Source organism: Brassica napus, unplaced genomic scaffold (assembly GCF_020379485.1).
Source record: "Brassica napus cultivar Da-Ae unplaced genomic scaffold, Da-Ae ScsIHWf_1494;HRSCAF=2090, whole genome shotgun sequence".
Lineage (NCBI taxonomy): Eukaryota > Viridiplantae > Streptophyta > Magnoliopsida > Brassicales > Brassicaceae > Brassica > Brassica napus.
This window is the reverse complement of record NW_026014907.1, coordinates 35,001-40,000: the sequence shown is the minus strand read 5'-3', so window position 1 is coordinate 40,000 and position 5,000 is coordinate 35,001.

The window sequence follows — 5,000 nt, the reverse complement described above, 5'->3', positions numbered from 1 at the left end:
CTTTAGTTTTACCTAGGTCTTTCATTTCAAACTCTTTCTTGAGATATTCAACTGTTTGGGTGATTTCCTCAGGGGTTCCAATGATGTTCAAATCATCAACATACACTGCTATGATAACAAATCCATTGTTTGCAAACTTCTTTATAAAGATACATGGACTGATAGGGTCGTTCTTATAGCCAACTTTGGCAAGGTATTCGCTTAAGCGATTATACCACATTCGACCACTTTGCTTAAGTCCATATAAGGATTTGTTCAGCCTTATGCAGTGTTTTTCTCGAGAACCTTTATTAGCTTTAAGCTCAACACCCTCTGGTAATCTCATATATATTTCATTATCCAGTGGACCATAAAGGTATGCGGTTACAACATCCATTAACCGCATATCCAAATTTTCTTTGATGGCCAGACTTATTAAAAATCGAAATGTAGTTGCATCCACCACAGGGGAGTATGTCTCCTCATAATCGATTCCTGGTATTTGTGAGAATCCTTGTGCTACAAGCCGTGCTTTGTATCTTACAATAACACCATGTTCATTTCTCTTCCTCACAAATACCCACTTATATCCCACTGGTTTAACATTATAAGGTGTCCGGATAATCGATCCAAAGACATTCCTTTTCTTAAATGATTCTAACTCCACGTTTATGGCTTCTTTCCATTTGAGCCAATCTGATCTTTGAGTGCACTCTAGTATAGACGTGGGTTCATGATCCTCATCTAAGTCCATCACATCAAGGGCTACTTGGTATGCAAATATATCATTGATGTCGACATCTTTCCGGTTCCATCTTGTCCCAGACATTAAATAATTAATTGAGATCTCATCATTAGCACCTTTAGTACCATGAGGCTCGGCGTCCCGAGTCTCATTGGTTGGTACCTTAGGCATGGCCATTTCGGCCTTGTCTGGACAATCTATGACCTCGGTTTCTTTCGCACCTTTCTTTAGTTTCCGAGGTCTTTTATCTTTGGAACCAATTGGTCTACCACGCTTAAGACGTGCTTTAGACTCTGTAGCCACTTGATTGTGTCCATCATGGACATCAATACTTATTGGTGCATTACAAGCTGGTATATAGGACTTAGTCACTCTTTTCGGGTCAGCAAAGGAATCAGGCAATTGATTAGCTAGCTTTTGCATATGTATTATTTTCTGGACTTCTAAATCACATGATTGAGTCCGAGGATCTTGCCATGATAAGGATGTTTGATTCCATACAATTTCTTTGCCCAGCTTGTTATTTTCTCCCCCTATTGTTGGGTACTCTGATTCATCAAAATGACAATCAGCATATCTGGCCTTAAATAAATCTCCAGTAGTAGGCTCAAGATATTTAATAATGGTTGGAGAATCAAAACCAACATATATTCCCATTCTCCTTTGAGGTCCCATTTTTGTTCTCTGTGGTGGAGCAATAGGGACGTACACAGAACATCCAAATGTTTTGATATGGGATACGTCTGGTTCATGACCCGAGAGTAATTGGGATGGAGAATATTTATGTTCACTGGATGGCCTTATGCGTATTAATTCAGCAGCATGTAATACCGCATGTCCCCAAGCTGATACTGGTAGCTTCGACCTCATGAGTAATGGTCGAGCAATCAACTGGATTCTTTTAATGAAGGATTCGGCCAATCCGTTCTGTGTATGTACATGTGCCACGGAGTGTTCCACACTTACCCCCATGGACATACAGTAATCATTAAAAGCTTGGGAACTGAATTCGCTTGCATTGTCAAGACGTATAGTCTTTAGTGGAAAATCTGGAAAATGGGCTCGCAGTCTTATGATCTGTGCCAATAGTCTTGCCAATGCTAAGTTTCTAGATGATAATAGACAAACATGCGACCATCTGGTCGATGCGTCAATGAGGACCATAAAATATCGAAATGTCCCACAAGGTGGGTGTATTGGTCCACATATATCACCATGTATTCTTTCCATAAACTACCACTTATAAGGAGGTCTGAAGTCTCAAAGTCCTCATGATCATCTTTGTCATGGGCTTGATCATCCTCATGGTCCAGATCATTCTCATCATCATAATGGACCAAATTTGCCTCAGAGTTCTTGCCCTTTATGCTCTCCTGGTAGAGCTTAACAAGGTGTTGGGGAGTTTTGCATTTATTAGCCCAATGATTGGTCATCCCACAACGATAGCAAGCAGATTTGGTCGAGCTCGAGCCATGGGTTTTGAAGTCGGACTTATACCCATGGTTAGCTTGATGACCTTGGCTATAGCCTCGGCCTCGGCTGCGACCAAGATGGTCTCGTGGTTGAAATCCATGGCCACGTGGTTGAAACCCACGGTTACGACCTTGCCATCTACCACGGCCTCTCATGCGACCACGGTATGACTCTCTTGGAGTCTCATCTTTTGGCTCTACGGCCGCATGTGCCTCAGGCAATGCTTTAGCACCAGGAGGCCTTAGCTCACTGTTCATCATGAGCAACTCATTGTTTTGCTCAGCTAGCAACAAACAAGAGATTAAGGCAGCATAAGTGGAGAAACCTTTCTCTCGGTACTGTTGCTGAAGCACAACATTGCTGGTGTGGAAAGTGGAGAATGTCTTCTCCAACATATCAGCATCAGTAATAGTCTCACCACAAAGTTTCAACTTTGAGACTATTTTGAACAAAGCCGAGTTATACTCTTCCACAGACTTATAGTCTTGGATTCTCAGGTTTCTCCAATCATAAAGGGCTTTTGGCAATATCACAGTTTTCTGATGATTAAATCTGGTTTTCAACTCTGTCCAAAGTTCCAGAGGATTCTCAATTGTGAGATACTGGTACTTGAGACCTTCAGCAAGGTGATGGCGAATGACAACAATTGCCTTGTAATTATCCTTGTCTGATGGCTCAGTGCCTTCAGTGATAGTATCACCAAGGTTTCTGGACCTTAAGAGGATTTTGGTATCAAGCTCCCATTGGAGGTAATTATCTCCGGAGAGATTGAGGGAAGCATATTCAAGGTTGTTGATTTTCGACATCTGAATCAAATATCCATAAAGGAGTAAGGATTCATAATATAATTCAGGATTTGAATTTATATGCCAAGGGGATTGATGATTTATTTAATGATGGTTTATTATGCATTTTATTTTTCAGAAAATATTTTATATGCATTAAAATGTTCAAGATATTTGTAAACCAAAATAGATTTTCAGAATCGGTTTAAAACTTGGTTTAGAATTTCAAATAAAGCAAATATACTGAATTTTAAATGGAAACCGATTTTGTCTAACTATATGCAAACAGTGTGAATCATTTAGATGCAAACAACATGAACCACTTCAGATGCACTAGTATCATCATTGCTAAAGCTATGCGAACATGTATGATTGGTTTCAATTATGTGATACCTATGTCCAGTTTTAACAATATGATAGTTGGATGCATGCAAAGGTCAGTTCATGGAAGATTCAAGTTCGATCTAATGATTTACTAAATGATGCTATCAGGTATGCAAATGATCAGTACATAGTTTTAATCATAGAATCAGGTTCAAGGATGAAACTAGATCAAGTTTTATTTTAACTAGCAAACTATGTGATCAAAATTCAGTATGAGATAAATTCAATATGTTGGTTTAGAAAATAATTATCAGTCAAAGATATGCACTTAATAAAATCGATTATGCATATATAAAATCATAAAAGATTTTTAAAACTTTGATAGTTACAAAACAAATATTAAAAGTCAAGGATATGCAATGAATGATTTTAATTTTGATTTTATTGGTGGGTTGACTGATTTTAGAGGAGCTGGCCGAAAATGGCACAGCAAGGATTTGATGGAATTTTGTTTTGGCCAGATTATACACTTATGTTTATCACATCTGGTAAAATGGCCAAACAAAAGGATTGAATCAAAAGGTTTAAGCTTTCTCTAATAATTTTGTGATTCATAAGTTTTTATAAACAAGATTCATGTAGATCTTTAGGTATTTTGATAACTTTATAAGTTTTTAGAGAAACATAGAACCTTTAGAGAATTTTAAGTTTTATGGATTCAAAATAATTTTAGAATCAAGTTTCATATGGATCATATGGATCATAGAAACAAGATTAATATTTTAAATCCATAGATTGTTTATAACATATGGATTCATATAGATCCTAGATTTCTTTCAGATATAATGGTGTTCTTTAGATTTCAAGGTTTTGATTTGTTTACCTTTTTCACCACAAGAATCTGAGAGGACCACCGTGAGAGTTGGCCGGAATTTGAGAGAGAGAGGAGTTTCCGGCGGAGAGAGAGAGGTGGCCTGGTGGAGAGAAGGCTGAGCGCCTGGTGGAGCAAAGGCTGAGCACCGGAGGAGCTGGCCGGAAAGGAGAACGCCGGCAGAGAGAGTTTTCTCAGGTGGAGAGCACAATCGTGCTGATAACGTGTTAGAAATATGAGAGAAGTGTTGCTGTGAAAGTTGTGTCTTTCTCATTAGCTCACACTATCAATATATAGTGGAGGTTCCAAGGGTTTACAACAAGGTGAGGATCTACACATTTAATACATATTGACCACAAAGATAGACTTGGTCAAAGCTCATAAATGCTCCGGTTGAATGAGTCTTCAGCTTGTCTAGTCTCGGACGGAATGTAGACGGACCGGAGACGGATGTAGACGGGCCGGATAGTCTGGTCGGATGTAAACCTCCTTGATGGTTAATGGCAATCCACACATCCATTCAATGGATTTATAACAGAAGAAAGTTTTCTGAAAGGAAACATCAAAAATATGTCAACAAAGAGTTTAGGATGTCAAGTGTTGATCAAAAGTTGCTGTAGACATCCGTTTAGACCACAAAACTCCGACCTTTGTAGCATGCAAAAGACATGGTTAGAAGCAAAAGAAATTTATGAAAATTTACCAGAAAATAGCTTTAACCATCCTTATGAAGCATGCAAAAAATCAGATTCAAATTCGAAGTATTTTTTTTTTTACATTAAAAATACTCCCCGGAACACAACCAATGTCTACTGGTGACAGA